General features: G+C 34.6%; 1 protein-coding gene across 8 annotated transcripts in view; it reads right to left on the bottom strand.

Moving 5' to 3' along the window:
* The window catches only part of LOC143231671 (uncharacterized), a 126,815-nt gene that overhangs the window by 93,823 nt on the left and 12,566 nt on the right, over positions 1–20,426 (bottom strand). The window lies entirely within an intron of this gene.

The raw sequence follows: 20,426 nt of genomic DNA, 5'->3' as shown, positions 1-20,426 counted from the left end.
AGATACACGGTTCATTATTTTTGGTTCAAATATTTCATTGCATTCGTGTTGTCTATGCACTATTTGTGCTTTATCTAGTCAACGAACCTTTACTGTTTCTAGTGTTTGCTTTGAGGTCGACAGATATTGATTGTTATTTTCATTTTCCTACAACCAAATATTCATTGCTTAGATTTCTTGGTAGTCGTCCATCGGCCCGGTGCACTAATGGACTTTCACTAAAAATGATGTATCTTCAAACAGAACTCGCCTAACAGAGCAACGTTCGCAAACTGCAAGATCTCGCAGGCCCAAGATGATCAGATGATTACAGAGCTCGACTCGTAATCTGAGAGTCAAGGATTCGAACCCCATTACACCAAACATGCTAGCCTTTTCAGCCATGGAGTGTTATCATATGACGGTCAATCTCACTATTCCTTAGTGAAAGAGTAGCTCAAGAGTTGGCGGTGGGTGGTGATGACTAGCTGCCTTCCCTTTAGTCTTACACTGCTGAATTAGGGGCGACTAACGCAGATAGCCCTCGTATAGTTTTGCGCGGAAATCAAAACAAACAAAACAAGATATCGTGAAACAGAAATTCTGAACATTTCGTGCTTACAATGAAATAGTTACATAAACTAGTTAATGTTTAGAAACTGCACAAAACATTTGTTTTATTAGTTACTTTTAATCTTTAAAGTAGCTTATTTTTCAACATGCGAGTAACATCTTGAAACTGTAAAAGTGATTTTTTACTTTCTCAATAAATACGTTTTCTAAGAACTAAATCTCATTAAGCAATATTCAACATATCTCAAAAGACTCGAGTTTTCCCTGCTTATAAAATCCTATAAATCGATAAAACGAAGATACTTGGGCAGCTGTTCTTTTTCTCCAGGAATCGTTTGATCGAGATTCTAATTTATTGGTATGATAATGTATCACATAATCTGTGAAACAGAACCATCCTTAGTCATGAAGTACCACGTGCCAGTAAAGAGTAGTTGATGGCTGTGTACATCAGCATCGATCGACAGAACATGTGAAGTTGACCACGAGAAACGAACTAAACTATAACTAAACGTCTGATAGATGGCAAAATATAGCAAGTTACGTATGCTTAATATATGTTTTATGGTCAGCTTATTTATTTTTTTATTCCATCTGTGGGTTCCCATATTCCATAATACTTAGAAACGACATTCATGTAGGGAGTTGTTTTTTCAGAGGATCGCGGGAAAACGTGGCTGATAAAATTTTACTTTTCTTGGAACAATTTGATATGGTAAAGACAGGAAGAAAAATAAAACAAGATGATTAATAAGAAAAAAACAAATTTATTACATTTGTTTATAAGCTTGTACTTAAAAATCATAAACAAAATAACAACGGTTACAAAACTCACCATGTTAAGGTGACATATAATAAAAAAAGGTCAAATACTTTACCATTTTTTACGTAGTTTTTATAACTATACTTCATTTTTCTTTGGCAGGTTTTCACTTGAAGTTCGGAATATTTTAATATCATGTTAAATGTTCTTTCTAAAGTGCAAACGAGCAGCTTAATTTATTTACTAACTTATACAGCTCCCTCTGTGTTTTATCTCTTAAATTAGACGACTGGGTTTTCAAACAAGAAGTTTCAACAACGTGAAATTTGGTTTGTTTTTGAATTTCACACAAAGCTACACGAGGGCTATCTGTGTTAACCGTCCCTAATTTAGTAGTGTAAGACTAGAGGGAAGGCAGCTAGTCATCACCACCCACCGCCAACTTTTGGGCAACTCTTTTACCAACGAATAGTGGGATTGACCATCCCATTATAATGCCCCCACTGATGAAAGGGCAAGCATATTTGGTGCGACGGGGATTCGAACCCGCGACCCTCGTATTACGAGTGGAACGCCTTAGCCCACCTGGCCATGCCGGGCCTCAAACATGAAATACTTGAGATAAAATATTTTAAAGTTTAAGGTCTTGCCTGGGTGTTTGAGGCCGTCTTAAAGATCGTATTACTGAAAACCACGCGAATTTAATGCGGGGGAATAGATTTGTTTTAAAGGTTTTAATAACGTTTTTGCAAATTTCATATAAAATATTATTGTCACGCACTCTTTAACAACCTTTCTCGAGAAAATTCACAACTTATAATTATTCCGAGACATTGAGCATACTGTTTTAACAATTAAGCCGTCAAAATGAAGAGACGTACAGAAGAGCCATAGAATAACACATGTAACGACAAAATGTGTTGTTATTCTCTGTACACGTATAGTTCAACGTCAAGCTGTGTCTCTGGAGAAATCCCTTCTGAAAATAAGCCATAAATCAAATTTCTAGAAAATAAAAACAGACTTGAGCTGCAAAGCGTTTAAAGGAAGGACTTAAAAAAATATGACACTTAAAATGCGCTGCTCGATAATACAGAAATGTTATTGCGTAAGAAACAAAAAAATTATATATCGTTTTGCTAACTCGAGATACAAGCTCAAAAACAACACTTTTGGAAAGTTTATGTCCAGCATGACTTGTAGGTTCTAAAAAACAACAACTTTATATTCTAATGAGCTGTGAGCTATCTAGATATGAAAAAGTAAGAAAGTAGAACAAACCATTTGTCTTAATTTTACTAGAGTCATGCAGTAAATACAGTACCATATTCTAAGGCATGACTGTTAGCATGCATATCACAAATAATGTTCTACTCTTTTCATTATATGAATCTGTTCTTTATAATGAATATTGTAAGCGTTTCTTAAATAGATCTCGAAATAGAATTAGGAAATGACATTACTTCATACTTTGTAAATTAATTTCTCTGAACGTTAGTTAAAATTTATTGTCCTGGTGAATCCTTGACCACCTTTATAAAGCGTTGAAACTTTTAAAGTTGTTGTCTTGGTGAATCCTTGACCACCTTCATAAAGCGTTAAAACCTTTAAAGTTGTTGTCTTGATGAATCCTTGACCACCTTCACAAAGCGTTAAAACCTTTAAAGATGTTGTCTTGGTGAATCCTTGACCACCTTCATAAAGTGTTGAAACTTCTAAAGATGTTGTCTTGGTGAATCCTTGACCACCTTCATAAAGTGTTGAAACTTCTAAAGATGTTGTCTTGGTGAATCCTTGACCACCTTCATAAAGTGTTGAAACTTCTAAAGATGTTGTCTTGGTGAATCCTTGACCACCTTCATAAAGTGTTGAAACTTCTAAAGATGTTGTCTTGGTGAATCCTTGACCACCTTCATAAAGTGTTGAAACTTCTAAAGATGTTGTCTTGATGAATCCTTGACCACCTTCATAAAGTGATGAAACTTCTAAAGATGTTGTCTTGGTGAATCTTTGACTACCTTCATAAAGCGTTGAAACTTTTAAAGACGGTGATTCCTTGACTATCTTTATAAAATGTTCTTCTAAACTTGTTATCTTAGTGAATCCTTGATCACCTTCCAGAAGTGTTGTATCTTTTAAAGTATCTGTTATTGTCATATTGATGTGTTATTTGAAATAATTAATAAATCAAAATATGAATGTATTTTATCGGTTTAACAGGAATATATGTCATGTGTATGTATATTTGACGAGTTTAGTAATGTTTTTTTCACTATAAGAAATAAATTTACCAACTTGTTTGTTTTTACTCTACAACGGTCTTTATATACGATCATCAGAAAGGCTGTGTTTAGCATACTACCTGAAAATGAGCTTATGTAAAAACAATCAACATATTTCTTTAAAAAAATTTAAGCAGTAAGAAAAAATAAATATGGAAAGTTGTCAGTTTCATGGTGTTTAAAATTGTCAACTCTAGCAAACAATAAATTTTCCATATCTGAAAATATAATCTACAGTGACTCCAGATGTTTGGACCCATAAGAAAAATAGACATTATTTTCTTAAAGTTAAACAAATACATATCTAATGTCAGTAGTACATATTTCAGGAAGAAAAATACTTTTATGGCGCAATATACCAAGATTTGATATGTGTATGGCTATATACGGCATGCAATATGAATCTATATAAATACAATAGCACTGTCTGTTGTATGTCCTTCGTAGGGCGTGAATGGATCCTCATCGAAATTGGTATGGAGGTTAACCAGATTTCTACGATATTACAAACAAATATTAAGTTTTACATTTTGCGGTTTGCGATTTTTATTGTAGCTTTTGTGCTTTTTACCACTACGTCTTTTCCTATTAATGAATTTTCGCAAAATTTAGCATGAATGTTTGTTTCACATTTTGTTTTCTACAATTTTATGAGAGTTTTTATGTTACTTAAAATTACGTATATATAAAGAAAGCAACTTTTCATCTCTTAAGAAAACTTTCATTAATCATGGATTTAAATATGTTTCTTCAAGATTACGGATGCTCCAGCCAGTAATAAATAAATTAAAATACATTGTGTATTTTTCTCTGTCGGTCCATACTTCTGGAATACCCTGTACATTGCAACAAGATCAACTTCTTAATAAATATATCACACTGAATTACATAACACTTGTTATTCAGATTTTGTTATTAAATTGTTTTGTTCGGGACTAAAAAATATGAATAGTTGAGATAAGTGTGTGTGTATTTTTCTTACAGCAAAGCCACATCGGGCTATCTGTCGAGTCCACCGAGGGGGAATCAAACCCCTTATATTAGCGTTGTAAATCCTTAGACTTACTGCTATACTAGCTGGAGACTAGTTGAGATAAAGTCAGTTATTGTGGATCATTAGCCGAATAAGGTTTATATTTCTTTTAGTTATCGTCAGTTTTATTCATCTTTGTTAATTTTAAAACACGTTTTTATGAATCATTCACGAAACACAGGAGAGTTGATTTTTCTAATTGAAACATTAGTCCTAGGAAAAAAAGACATCACACAGAAATAACGGAGGACTTTTATCAGTATGTGATACACGTGCAAGAGAAAACGTGAAGGTCAGAATACTGCAATTCTTGAAGACTTTCAGAGCGGATTGGAAAATTCATATACAACTCACGTCGAACAGGGCAAAAGGTCACGAGCAAGGTAACTCTACTTAGAAGCTTCACATAATGTCTTCTATATTCCATTCTCCCTACGGGACATTAAATATTTCTTCCCAACACCACAAATAGACCTGTCGCGTCACCGCAACAGCTGGCAACCGAAGAATCGCTCAACATCTATCTCGGGGAACATGTTGTTGCGTGAGGGACATAAGTGGGACGAGGCAGTCCAATGAAAACCTATTCACCATTAGACAATTATAAGTGTTTAGCTAAGAAAACCTTGAGGAAAAACAAAACAAAGACTCTATCTTTAGAAGTGGTATAATCTTCAGACACTTTCTTCAGGCTGTGATCCGAGCCGAGAGTATTTCTATGTGTCAGAAACGAACGTGTGCATTAGTAACTGTACTGACAACACTGTAGTTGGGTATGTTATAATGATCTTAAGAATGTGCGGTCTCTTTAAAGCAACCTCCTGAAATGAAAACCATTAATGTTGAACGTAATAAGAGTACGTATCTTTGGGCTCATAAAGAACACGCTTGTTTATTTGTTTTCTGGTCTTTCTCTATTAATTAATATATTATTTCTAGATTGAAAATGGACGAACAGGCAATAGCAAGATGTTAAAGTATATTATAAATAATCTAATAGAACCTACAGTTTTAAATTTGACGTGACAAAATTTTATGCAATTTAATACACTTAGTGACATGTATTGAAAATATATAAAATATAAATTATTAAAAAACTCTATAAGATTCGACTAAATAAATATTTTTAACATTTAAATGTATAGATCTATATAAGTTTTATTTATCTTTCTTTATTAACAAGTCAGGATCTATTTGTTTTGTTTTCAATTTTCTACGGACAGAAGCTGCAATAAATAAAAACGTGTGTGATATATTTTTCTGTCAAGCATACACATATATATATTTACATATGCGGGTATATATATTGGTGTGTGTGTGTGTGTGCTTTTTCGGTAATCCATTCAAGGCATTAGCAGTGAGGATCGCTCGTGGATTCTTTATTAGTGTGATGTTGTGTGTAATCTGGAAATAAGTTTTGAAAATAAAATCATGAACAGTTTAATTATCCATCAAACATTGTCAATATGGCATGTTTCATTGTTCGATGTTAAGTCATTAAAAATGTTAACACTGTGGCACGTTCATCTTTCCACGTGACCATAAAAGTAAAAACTATTCTAAATTCTCTAACATAACTCAAGGAGTTACAGAGATCACCTTGTTATGCTCTTATGGAATTTCAGAATTGTTGCGATCAAACAAAGTAAACTAAAACGCTTTCTGCTTAAGCAGGTGTGAAATAGGAAACGGTCTTGGTTTCATGAATAAATCAGTTGAACAGAACCCATCACAAACCGTCTGTTCCTCTCATTTCTTCTGTAAACGAATACCACACTCTACAACCAACGCTATAGCTTTACCATTCTACAAAAGCTTGAGTTAGCTTACTGTGTCGTTAGATTGACATATGCAGTTTTGAAATTGATGAACCAGGCTCATGTTTCGAGAATAATGTTTTCTGAGCTTTATAAACATTTCGTCTCTTAGAAAAAAACCCAACAAAAAACGTTTCCTACGTGGCTGTGGTAAAACGAAACCACGTCAAGCAGTAGAAAGAGTTTTGTAGAGTTTGTGTGGCTTTGTTCACAAACAAGACAACTACAACCTTAAAATAAGTTTCATTGGTTATAGTTAATGCATTGTATTGTTCATGGTTTAACATAATTGTTTGTTGAATATCACAAATTATCGCCAGGATATTTCTTAGTTACAAGGTTAACCGTTGATTCTTTCTTAAATGTTTTGCAAATGTTTAATAATCAAATTAAACAGGCATCAGTTGATTACATGATGAAAATGTTTAAAATAACCAATGAATTGTTTAAAAGTTGACATAGCTTTGAAATCTCTGATTTTAGGTCGTGAGATTCATTTTAATGGAACTAAAAGTCAGATATATCTTGTTATGTAACAAACGCACAAAAAATATCGGTTAACGTGGCTCACAAACAGAACACTAGCTTCTATGACTTTTCCAAGAAACTTAGATGCATTATTCCAAAGCTGTCAAAATTCACATCAAAGGAAACGTGATGTTCATAGATGAAAAGATAAAAAGTCTTCACATAGGTGTATTCGACATGTCAAGTTCTCTTACCCACGTGTTCTTGCTTACAAGGCGTCACGATAAATCAAAGTCTCTGTTTGTTTGGACTTAAACATTATTTTATAAGTTTGCTCACATTTCATTCGATATATTTTGTATTAAAAATTTATCTCACACTAAAAATTTGAACATATTTAATTACACCTTTATAAAATGATAAATGCGGCATTTCACTTGATTTATAAAACATTATTTTTGTCTATTCGTGGATAATCGCATTTCCAAACAATGTATATATGTTTCTGTTGTTATTTTGTTGATGTTTCTAATGTAGTGAGTTATTGAATTCACTTGTTTCACGTATAATAGAAGTGTACAGTCTATAAAGTTAGTTTTATTGAATAAGATACATTATACTATTTTCAAGTAATTCTAAACAAAATTATTAAAACTACATTACAGGTAAGAAGGTAAACATAAGATTGATAAAAATATCACTAATAACTTGTTTGGTTAGTTTCAGCGTTATCTCACCGAAAGGGGGCCGCAGACCGCCTGGAGAGGTTGGCTATTTTAAGTACTCACGCGATTATACAGTAGTGTGTTGTCTGTCCGTAAGTCAGGAAACACTAAAATGATGCCACACAAGGGATGCTTAACTCTGCAAGCTACTACGCATTATAACATAGGAACTTCAAAAGCAAATAATAAAAATATAAGATGTAAGAAATATTCATTAGCGCTTAACAAACGACAAAGCAAGTTGCATTCATTGGCGCTTAATATACGACAAACTAAGGAACATAACTTAACGTTTAAGATACGACAATTTAAAAACTATTCATTAGCGTTTAATATACGATAAGGCAAGAAGTATTCATTATCGCTTAAGATACGACGAGGTAAAAAGTATTCATTAGTGCTTGAGATAAGGTAAGGTAAGAAATATTAATTAGCGCTTAAGACACTGTAAGACAAAAAGTATTCATTAGCGCTTAATATACGACAAACTAGGGAGTTTACCTTAACGTTTAAGATACGACAAGGTAAGGACTATTCATTAGCGTTGAAGATACAACAAAGTAAGACATATTCATTAGCGCTAAAGATACGACAAGGTAAGAAGTTTTCATTAGCACTTAAGATACGATAAGATAAGTATTTCATGATGGCTAAATTACAACGTCTTGAATACAAAATAAGAAAAAAGAAATTGGTATTCAGTTTTCCCAAAGAGTTTCTTATCGAGCATGCGTGAAAGAAGTTTTAAAAACAACTTATGAGTTCGGATGTTAATGATTAATAACAATCAGACTTTAAAACATAAGCGTCGAAAACGTCCATAAGTTGTTTCTTCCGACGCTTGTAAGCAGGTTAAACAATTTTAAAGTCTTTGTTATAACACAGTAAACGTTTGTGGGAAAACAGGAGACGCATATGTAGATTAAGCGCTAATGTCATACATTATGGAAATAGGGAAAAAAATACGCCAACATTTAGCAGGTTTTCAGGTAACATGATGTATACTGGAAACTTTGAATTAACCGAGTTTTAAGTAAACTTCTCTGGATGATTTCTTGAATGTTGATGCATCAAACTGGTTTTGTTTTTGAGAATTTTACGTCTACGCCACCGCATCCTATCTTGTTTTATTTTAGGCCACGGACTACAAGATAGCAATTCGGAGAAACTACAGTATACGTCATTTCCTATATGTGGGAAATCTTGACTTCTGGACAGAAACAAATGCTTCCGTTTTGACGTCACGTAACCTAGAAACGAATGTAATGTGAGGCGAAGATGGAAAAACGCTATTTATACAATGTTTAACTTTCACTAGTAGGAACTAAGAATAATGAAACAACTGAATAAACGTGTTTAGAAATCAGTTTCAACGTAACAAACAATCATAACATGGTTACGTTTGTTGTTTCTTTCAATTTCGCGCAAAGTTACTTGAGAGCTATGTGCGCTAGCCGTCCATAATCTAGTACTGTGAGATTAGAAGGAGGCTGCTAGTCATCACCACCCACCGCTAACTTTTGGGCTACTCTTTTAACAATGAATAATGGGATTGATTGTCACATTATAATGCTCCCATGGCTGAAAGAGCGAGCATGTTTGATGTGACGGGGATTCGAACACGCGACCTTGAGATTACGAATCGAGCGCCCAACAACTTGGCCATGCCGGGTTAAGCTGATTAATATTCATACCGTGTGAAAAATACTTTAAACCAAACACAATAAGATTTTGAAAGATATAAACGACTATTGACGTCAATAGAGATTTCTAAGCCGAATGTGCCAGTCGAACATAAATTCAAAAAGTACCTTTGTTACCTTCAGTTGCATTTTAAAAGCATCAGACGAGTACCACATACAATTTGAAGAATGAACTAATAAAAACAAATCTTATACATTATAGCTAATTTCATGTCGAAAATAGACTGCATCTCTGTGTGGCGTCTTACAGCTATATATATATACAAAGGTGAATTCAAAAACAGTTTTGTTCTTAAGGAATTTCTTCAGTCGAACAATAATATACCTGTACAAGTAACCTTTTATAACTTCTGTAGAAGCGAGTTATTGTTCAGACTTTTCTGTAACCTTAACTGCATTGAGTCCTGTGTATACAGACATTAAGTTATTGACGGTATGTTGCGTCTCACGCAACAGTTTTACCGAAAGATAAGTATCCTTGACAGTTTGATTAAGATTTGTTCTTCATAACTGACAGCACTGGTGCAGCAAGCTATTGATATCGCTAGATATGGCTGTATTATTTTAGACGGATCAGTCTGGGTATTAGGTTTACGTTGAAAGTTTTTGGTTTTGTATGTTACAACGTCGCAGTTGATTAGAAAACTAACAAAAACAATTCTCTAGAAAGCTTACCACAAACTTTATATTTAATACAAAGGTTTTCTGAAACGTTGAGGAGAGTAAAAAACATTGTATACGTCACAGCGTAAACTCATGTGAACGAAAAAAATTAATAAATGTTTTCGCGTCTCTATTACGTTAATAATATATTAGAAAAACCAGAAATATTTTCCATTTTGTTAGATTATTAATATGTTGACAGTGATGTTTCTTGTTATTTGTCTTTTATTAAGAAAGCACATACAGGCCACACCATTAGTTACTTGCTCTGGTTTATTTTTTTTATTTCGCGCAAAGCTACTCGAGGGCTATCTGCGCTAGCCGTCCCTAATTTAGCAGTGTAAGACTAGAGAGAAAGCAGCTAGTCATCACCACCCACAGCCAACTAACTCTTGGGCTATTATTTTACCAACGAATAGTGGAATTGACCGTCACATTATAACGCTTCCACGGCTGAAAGGGCAAGCATGTTTGGTGCGACGGGGATTCGAACCTGCGACCCTCCGATGACAAGTCGAACGACTTAACCCAACTGGCCATCCCGGACAGGTTGAAAATTTAAAAAAACGAAGCTAGATTGACTAATTTCGCAGTGTTCATCACAGAGATCGAACTTCAAGTTTTAACGTTATAAATCCGAGAGCTTAACCTTGGGCCATTACAGACTACTATAATACAACGACTAATACAAACCATCATAAGATAAATGAACAAAGGTGTGATTGGAGTATGCATCCATGACCATAAGAGGACAGATAAAGAAAATCCAGAAATGCACTAGAAGGTTGTGCTCATTATTTCTCGAATTGAAATGTGAAATTTTACACCTCATTTCCTCTTGGAGCGTTTATAGTCACAAAGATAAGAATGTATAGATATATATTGTGATTCATCAGCAAGACAACAAAAACTCTAGGAGAAAAATCGCCTCTCTCACTAAAGGTGCACAGTTACTTCGCATGTCTGATTTAATCATACTTTCCTTGTCTTCTATAGCTTTAGTTATGTAACAGGCATTTGGTCCCTTGTCTTGTATAACTTTAGTTACATACCAGGCATTTGGTCCCTTGTTTGGTATAGCTTTAGTTATATAGCAGCCATTTGGTCACTTTTCTTGTATAGCTTAATATGTATAGAACACATTAAGCTGCAACTCTGGTAAATAAAAACCCCTTCATTTTCTATATACTTAAAAGAGATCCATGTAATTAATATTGAAACATTTACGTTTTCATTACTCCAAAAGCTAAAAACGTAAATATCAATTATAGGTCTTACAAGTTTCCTTTGAGTTGAATTTGAAAACATCGACATGCATTTATCTATCAGGAATTCAAGTATTTTTGTGGTATTGTACACGCGTTTCCCGTCCTGGGAAGACAACATCTCTATAAATATAAATACGCAATGACTTATTGTGCTGTTCTTTGCTTAGATTTCTATAATATTTTCTGTATACTTAAGCTGACAAGTTGAAATTCTTTATGTAGCTGCTCAAATACAAGTAGTTTGGTTAGTTAGATCTATTCAGGAAGGTTTATGAATAAGACATAAAACAGATGAGTGAAACGTTTCACAGCATGGATGAGGTCGTGGACTAACATTTCAGTGATAACCACTATTTGAATTACGTTAGCGTTAGGAATAGATTATCATGATCTCATTACGGGAGTTGCAGAGAGTAAACCTGTTATAAATAACCAATAGGCTTCAGGTGTGCAGAATAAGCAATATAATTATTGGATGCTTGTACGCTTCATTGACGAATCACAGCTTTTTCTCTTTACCATAAATGATAAGGCTTAGTGAGTAATATCTTTAAATTATAGTAGATTAGGTAACAGTTTCTATTTGTTGTAGGAAGAAAAGAGCCAATTACAGATTTTATTGTACCTCTGAGTGGCGGACTAATTGCTCATTGACATATTAATGCGCCATTGAAAAAAATGTCCGGACAAAGTTGTGGTGAAACAATTGAACGACAATGTGCAATGCCCTTCAATAACGAGTGAAATGAATTATGAAGATATTAAAACCTATGAACTGGTCAAGAAGTATACTTGTGAATACTTCCAAATCTCATTGAACTTTAACCCAGGAATAATTATCTCTTTAGTTTTCAATCCATGTGCGGAATTAAGTTTATCGTGTGCACCGATATCAAGGTAATGTGTGTGCTGATGTGAGCCATAAGTTTCGTTTTAGGGGTCGACATTGTTGGATCGCTAATGCAAAGCTACCAGTTAGTTGTTTGGGTTTTAGGCTAAGATCGTCAAAGTGTCGAAACTCCTCACCATTACTGAGAATGTGCGCCACACTTGATTAGTTATCCACACTGTCCAAAAGGTGACACCAGCGAGTTAGCATTACACTAGCTGAAAAGTAAAACAGAAATGTTTATATCTCTCTCACCTCGTTGTTATGGCAACATAAATTTTGAAGATATAGCTCCAGCAGTATTACTATAACATGAAAAGGATTTTATTATAAGAAGGGCATTGTATCTTTAACCAATTTATTACAACTACTGGTGTTTCTGAGTATTTATTTTGGTTCTTGTTAAGCGTAAGCTTGTCTAAATCAGATTTTTACTGTTATAAATTTGCAGACTGAATCATTCGGGTGAGGATCGACTCAAGTTTGGTTTTTAACTTTTGTGCAAAGGTTCGCGAGGGCTATCTGCGCTTGCCGTCCCTAATTTAGTAGTATAAGAGTAGAGGGAAGGCAACTAGTCATCACTACCCACCACCAACTCTAGGGCTACTCTTTTACCAACGAATGATCGGATTAACTATCATATTATAACGCTCAAAGGGCTAACATGTTTGGTGTGACGGAGATTCGAACCCGCGATCCCCGGATTACGAGTCGAGTGCCTTAACCACCTGGACATGCCGGGCCAGGGTACATTTAGTCAGACTATAAATCCATTGATTAAGTGTATTCAGTGCACAAATATTGTTCGTAAAATTTACTTTATGTTTAGTTCCATTGCTATTTTTGTTAACAAGCAAATTGACAATAGAATATTGTTCCATTATTATTTTGGATTAGTATATTGACAAATAATACCTGTGTTGGAAATACCAGTTTTGTGCCATCTAGAGTGTAGTTCGACCCTATGACATAGCTGGTGTACTGGGATCGAATCAGTGTGATATCGTAAACTTTTGCTTCAGTTTAACCCGTAGATGCGATATAAGAGTGACAGCCAGCCCTGTAGAATGTAAAGTTGGTGTTACTAAATGGATGCTTTTCCTCTGGCCAATAGTTTAAACTTAAGAATGACATCAGTTCGTTTATAACATTTGCTACAAGTACAGACTACGGGTGCAGCTTACATATGTTCTCTAGGATTTCTTTTACATCAAATGTTTGTTTGTTTATTTTTTAATTTCCCGCAAAGCTACAATAAAGCCATCAGCTCTAGCCGTCCATAATTTAACAGTGTAAGATTTGAGGGAAGGCAGCTAGTCATCATAACCCACCGCCAACTCTTGGGCTACTCGTTTATTAACGAATAGTGGTATTGACCGTCACATTATAACATCCCACGGCTGATAGGGCGAACATGTTTAATGAGACAGAGATTCGAACCTGCAACCATAGGATTACGAGACGAGCGCCCTAACCTCCTGGCACTGCCTGGACCTTTTTTAGACGGACAGAGAATTCTCAACAGTTTGTTTATTTTGATAACTCATGTATCTAAAGTAAAGGCAACCATACGTCATATAATGTTTCTATTTTCTGTACAATTTGATTCGCCTTTACTTTATTTGATAAATAGTACTAGGACCAATTAGAAGAGTATAATTTGAGTTTTATACGCTTCATAAAGTGTCACGAAAAAAAAGACATTGAAGTTCGAGTGAAATATTTCGATTGCTTATTTAGTTTAAGCACTTAAGTCATTAAAACATACTAATTAAACAATGCTTTTAACCTTCTATGTTAAAGAAATTCAAGTGCATAACATATCTTTTATCTATAACTATATTTCACTTATCATAGATTAAGTTCAAGTCAAATCTTTTGTGAAGAATAAGTTTTAGTGTGAGGACGGGGTCTCCGCCAATACAACAGTAAATATTTGTTTGTTTTTCTTTTAGCAAAGCCACATCGGGTTATCTGCTGAACCCATTGAGGAGAATCGAACCCCTCATTTTAGCGTTGTAAATCCGGAGACATACCGCTGTACTAGCGGGGAGCACAACAGTAAATCTACGAATTTACAAATCTAAAATCATACGTTCGCTTCCCCTAAGTGGACTCAGCAGATAGCCCGATGTGGCTTTGCTATAAGAAAACACGCATAAACTTGAGATAAAGGATTATAAAATAGTACTAATAAAAAAAAAAATCGTTGCTTTACTAATCAATTAATTTGATTGTTATCCTAAATATTCAAAATCTTCTTCTTCCCCAAAATACGAAATAATTTAGTTTTCATCTTATACACAAAATAGTAGCCGGTTGTCACACTTATGGAAAACGGAAATGGGTAATAATTATTTGTTTGTTTTGAATTTCGCGCAAAGCTACACGAGAGCTAATTGCCCTAGCTGTTCCTAATTTATCAGTGTAAGACTAGAGGGAAGGCAGCTAGTCATCACCACCCACCGCCAACTCTTGGTCTACTTTCTTACCAACAAATAGTGGGTTTGACAGTCACATTATAATGCTCCCACGGCTGAAAGGGTGAGCATGCTTGGTGCGACAGGGAAACGGGTAAAAGAAGGAAAAGAAAACGTTAGGGATTTTTCTTTCTATTTCTCTGATTATTTCATCAGTTATCCATGTTTGTCTTTACTCATGGTGAATCATCCATCACCCGTTTCTCTGTTCCTCTGAGGCCTGGCATGGCCTAGCGCGTTAAGGCGTGCGCTTCGTAATCTGAGGGTCGCGGGTTCGCGCCTCAAACGCGCCAAACATCATCGCCCTCCCAGCCGTGGGGTCGTTATAATGTGACGGTCAATCCCACTTTTCGTTGGTAAAAGAGTAGCCCAAGAATTGGCGGTGGGTGGTGATGACTAGCTGCCTTCCCTCTAGTCTTACACTGCTAAATTAGGGTCGGCTAGCACAGAGAGCCCTCGAGTAGCTTTGTGCGAAATTCCACAACAAACAAACAAACAAACAAACAAACTGTTCCTCTGACTTCTTCATTGTTTACCTCTAAATGTTTTATATCAGTCAAAGACTTAAATACTCGCTAAAATATGAACGGAAGGAAAATGTTACGATAGATTCGTTTCCAGTGGTGGTATGTCTCTGAACTTTCAACGCAAGAAACCGGTTTTCGATACCTGTGGTGGGCAGAGTAGAAATAGCCTATTGTGTAACTTTGTGTTTCACTTCAAACAACAATAACGATCGATTTTCGTAATCGAGAAGCAAAATATATTTTGTGTTTCACTTGTACAACGTTTTAAATAATGTAATCAAGTGATTATAGTGGGTCTTATATTGTGTTTATATGTCAGTATACACACAGATATTAGTTCTGGAAATAGTTACTGAAACATACGAACGTTACACGTACACGAGTCACGAAAAACCAGTAATAATTCCAACTAGAATGTGAAATTAGTAATTAAAAAAGTGATGAAACATATTAATTGTATTTGAGTATTTGTCCATATACAGAGCAATACCTCCTATTTTAATGACTCCGTATGTTCTTTTCACTGTCTGTACCAAGTTTTCTGGTGAGATAGTTATTTTCAGGTTTATTCATAATCTTATAAGACCTCATTGTATTTATGTCCGGACTTCGTGCAGGCCTGGCCCGGCATGGTCAGGTGGGTTGAGGTGTTCGACTCGTAATCTGAGGGTCGAGGGTTCGAATCCCCGTCGCACCAAACATGCTCATCATTTCAACCGTGGGGGGCGTTATAATGTTACGGTCAATCCTAATATTCGTTGTTAAAAGAGTAGCCTTAGAGTTGGCGGTGGGTGATGATAACTAGGCTGCTTCTCTTCTAGTTTTACTCTGTTAAAGTAGAGACGGCTAGCTCAGATAGCCCTCGTGTAGCTTTGCCCGAAATTCCAAAAACAAAGAAACAATCCTGCAGGCCTGACAACGCAAGGAGGTATTCATTCAGCCCAGTAATAGGAATATGAGCCATCGTGTTCTTAGAAGATAGCATGATGGTCCACAATGTCCCTCTAAGTCTCAGAAGCTGGAGTACAGTACTATTTAACACGAAATACAACTAAAATAATATACCATTATAGTACACTAAGTAAAATATACCGTTGTAATGACCCAGTACGAAAGTTTCTTTAACCTGCTCAAATACCTAATGTTCTAGGTTTCATACTCCTGGTATTATGTTGTTAGAAGGGCAGTGAAATTGACACTATAATGAACGTATTCGTGGCGGACCAGATGTAAGTTGTCTCTCAGAGTGTCTGGCTGACGTTGGATTAAAATAAAGGTTCCTTGGCTTTAATATTCTACACATTTTCATTAATTAGAATGAAGAAAACTCAGTGTTGTGACGCTTGGCGTGTAAAACGTTTATTTACAGCGCCTCGAATAAATAAATCAAATAGCACTAATTCCTTTGAGTAGCGAGCTTTTACTAATTTTCTTAATTTGAGTGAGGACGTGGGCTGTGAATACTGCTGAGACAATTCATTAAAGTTTCAAACTAATTTCTCCACAAAAACGTAGGTAACACATTCCATCAGTGGAATAAACTCAGTTTCTACTATGACGTTTTTGAAACAACGAGCAGTTTGTCTTTTTCATTATACTGATAACACGCTGTTATCTAATAAAATCTAAAGTAGCATTTCTTTAGTAAAGAATTTATCTCGTATAGTAATTAATCATGTTATAGCCATCCTGTACAGAAAAAAATATATTTTTTTTATTTTGGATTATTTTGATGTTCGGTTTGACCAAACAAAGACATTTTTGTGATTCGTGATGACGAAAAACTCACTTGAAGCAAAAATGTTGAAAGACATTTTTGTATCGACCACCGAGACTGTTGGATCACATACGAGTTCCAGACTTTTACTGATCTCCCACAATACTTCATTGTAGATGTTGTACATTGACAATGACGCTTTTATCCGTCAAACAGTCCATCGTCGATTGTTATAAAAAAAACTCAATACGGACATGGACTCATCCGTAAAGAGTACAAGTGTCCAACATTGCTACTAGAAGTGCTTATAACCAAATGCTAATTTAATCTTTTTTCTTGGCAGGGTTGATTAACTGTTTCCAACATCCTTCACAAGTTTAAGTCTAGTTTTTTGTTCATTTATTATACGATATTTTTCCCTTAGGGAAATGACTGTAAACGCACCACTACTGCTGGGCATAGTACGATTGTTTGTATTTCTATAATCTGTATAATGTTGTTGCACTTCCCGATAGGTGGGATGTCAACCAAGCTATCAGCATGTGACTGCATTTTTGAGAGGTTCATTTTCATGAAATAAAGGGAAAAGTCTTTATAGTATTTTCTCTTATACGTGTACGTGATAAAAAGAAACTGAACAAAAAATGACGTCATCTCTTCTTTGTTAATTCAGTTGAGCTTTCTATGAAAGAAGTTGACACTTTTTGTCGTCCACTGATTATTTCCCTTTGAAAACAATACTGATAAGGTAATTAAACTTTGAAACATATTTTTACAATAAAATCTGCTATGTTCTCACTTTGACAAAATGTTACTTCTACATCAACTGACATTTTCTACACCACTAAGCTATGACTAAATATATAATTGTTGTATTGTGGTACACTAATTTTCTACAGATATAAATAAGTCAAAACGAACAAGAGATTCTAAAATTAATCTGTAAACAATCGAATTAATGTGAACAGTGAAGAAATAATAGGTGAAAACGAGACAACAGATAAGAAGATTACTTGTAGTCATATGTTAGACGTTCACTGAGGTTGGACAACGTCTCTGGTCATTTATCGAATGAACCTTGAACTGGAGAGAAAGATGTTTCCATACAAATTGCTAGAGTCTTATTTCACAATTTGAAGTTATCTACGTCAAATATAATTATACATTTTCAAAAAAGATAAACTCCAAACTCATATAAAATGACAAATAACAAGGGGATGGGTGCTAAATAAACTTACCTCTTTGTTTCAACTGGTATAAATCAACACGTAATTATATTTATGCGTATATATCATAACATTTAAGAGTTCCCAGCCCAAAGGCAAGATACACAACTATAATATGTCCTCGCAGAATTGTATTTTGATCTGATCTTATTTCCTCTTCAGCATGAAGATACACAATAGGCTCTCTGTGCGGTGCCCACCACAAGAATCGAAACCATGTTTCTAGCGTCGTAAGCACGCAGTCTTATTGCTGAGCCATTGGTATTGATATGATTTGATATTATTAAGAGGGTAAAAAGTAAATTAAACTCTTGTTCGTGACTAAAACACTTAAAATAATTTTCTGAAGTCATTTAACTTACATCAACAACCACTGACATAAGATATTTCTTGTAATCCAACTATCATTTACAAATGTTACTTCTATATCAATTACTGTTCACAACAAGATGTTACTTCTACATCAACTACTGTTCACAACAACATGTTACTTCTACATCAACTACCACTGACAAGATGTTACTTCTATATCAATTACTGTTCACAACAACATGTTACTTCTACATCAAACACCACTGACAAAATGTTACTTCTACATCAAACACCACTGACAATATTTTACTTCTACATCAAGCATCATTGACAAGATGTTACTTCAACATCAACATCATTGATAAGATGTTACTTCAACATCAACTACCATTGACAAGATGTTACTTCAACATCAACTACCATTGACAAGATGTTACTTCAACATCAACTACCATTGACAAGATGTTATTTAACATCAACTACTATTGACAAGATGTTACTTCAACATCAACTACTATTGACAAGATGTTACTTCAACATCAACTACCATTGATAAGATGTTACTTCTCATTCATCATGCTTTCTTCCTGAAATCAAGAGGAAATTCTCAATAGCTACAGCACTTACATTTGTGTTAGGCAGGATTAGAGTGAATTAATATATGGGACCTTTTATCCTTTTTTTATTAACTATATTTTTGTGTGCCAGCAACACCAAGCATGGGGCATGCGCATACCTGATTCGATTTTATTATCCATCAAGATAAATACCATATTATCCTCAAATTGAAATCCTTTTAAGCATGGTCAAACACATCAATAAAAAGGTTTTGACCTCATGATTTCAAAACTGTAATTAGATCTCAAGTAAATCAAAATATGACGGAGCTACGAGCTAAACGTTGTCTTTAATAAAGAAAAAGAACAATTAAAATCTCAGAGTCTTTCTACAAGCCGCTCAGCCGCAGCTAAAAATAAATGTATACTAACTTTTTGCCTATCAAAATAACGGAGCACGTATTACCACCCCAGCCCTATTCTCACATTTCACAGCTAACTGAAATAAATAGGTATTGTGAAATCAAGCTTGACCGACGAAAAGGCAGAGAAGTGAAAGTGAGGCACTCAAACATTGGTAAATTCCTTTGTGAGCCAATGAAAATTAATCTAATCCATGAAATGAATTCATGACGTAATCATAGAATATTTGTTGGTAAAATCAGTTGAATTAACAACTTCTATTACATAGAAAACTCAGTGTGTTTTGTTCACACTACGCTTAACAATGGTTTTTAAGCCGTGTTTCTTGGTAACAGTTGTATAACCCAATATTGTAGTTGTTCTATGTAAGAAAAGTATAAAATAAAATGTATTGACAGCAAAACTAAAAAAAATATTAGTTGGTTTTTAACTTAGAGTTATTTAGAGTTTCCTTTAATTAAAAAGTATTTATTCATTTTAAAAAGTTGGTGATATAAAATATAATAATTTAATTTAGAAACTATTTAAATTTAAAACTGAATCAATAGTTTTACTTTTATGATAAATATTATACACTTCGCTCTAGGTTAGGTAATCCCGCACTATATCTTTACGTTATGCTTACTATATCAACACTCACAAGACTTATAAGGTTTCATTGTACCCCTTTGCACCTCCCTCATTATAATAATAATGAGAAGACAGTAACCGAACTATTCTATCTATACAAGTGCATTTTGGCTTTCATGACTCCTTCAATTTCGTTAATGAAGATTAATGTTACACTTTCTGGTCAATATATAAATTAGATATTTCTACAGATATATATGACTGCGTCTAGATAAACCTTCCTTAGGATTTCAATAGAGCTACTGTTAGAAGAACTGACTCGCTATTTGCCAATTATGGGTTCGAATCCCATCCCTAAATGTGCTCGCTCTTTCAGTTGTTAGGGTGTTTTAAGGTTATAGTCAATTCCACTTTTTGTTAGTAAAAGAGTTGCCCAAGAATTGACGGCGGG

This window comes from Tachypleus tridentatus, chromosome 11, assembly GCF_004210375.1.
Source record: "Tachypleus tridentatus isolate NWPU-2018 chromosome 11, ASM421037v1, whole genome shotgun sequence".
NCBI lineage: Eukaryota > Metazoa > Arthropoda > Merostomata > Xiphosura > Limulidae > Tachypleus > Tachypleus tridentatus.
Note: the sequence above shows the minus strand (reverse complement) of the source record. Positions and strands in the feature narration are given on the sequence as shown.